The sequence below is a fragment of the Meleagris gallopavo genome, chromosome 13 (assembly GCF_000146605.3).
Source record: "Meleagris gallopavo isolate NT-WF06-2002-E0010 breed Aviagen turkey brand Nicholas breeding stock chromosome 13, Turkey_5.1, whole genome shotgun sequence".
NCBI lineage: Eukaryota > Metazoa > Chordata > Aves > Galliformes > Phasianidae > Meleagris > Meleagris gallopavo.
Genome location: NC_015023.2, coordinates 8779814 through 8780138, shown reverse-complemented (window position 1 = coordinate 8780138; position 325 = coordinate 8779814). Strand labels below are relative to the sequence as shown.

Here is a 325-nt window from a genome sequence, read left to right as displayed (position 1 = left end):
CCAACGAGAGAAAAAATTATCTATTTTTGATTATATAGAAGAACAGGCTGCGGGTCTGAAATCCGCAACCGTTTTCTTCTTGCGGTGTAAAGGGGAACGAACCGACAGCGGCCGGAGGTGGGAGAAGTGCGGCCGGTGAGCCCGGCAACTTTCCCCGCTAATTGCGCTGCGATGGGCCCCGGGGCGCTCCGCCGCCGCACCCGAAATAAAGCCGGGGGTCGTGCTCGGCTCCTCCGCTCCATTCGCGCTCCAGGCGGAGTTCCCTTGAGTTATTCCCGTTTTTCTCGTTTATTTTTTCGTTTTTATTTTCCCGGCCTCTTTTCTT

General features: G+C 54.8%; 1 protein-coding gene across 1 annotated transcript in view; it reads left to right on the top strand.

The window, feature by feature from the left end:
* LOC104913016 overlaps nucleotides 1-325 on the top strand; it is a gene marked incomplete at its 5' end in the record, with an annotated part of 2461 nt that overhangs the window by 1507 nt on the left and 629 nt on the right. The gene's annotated exons all lie outside the window — the stretch shown is intronic.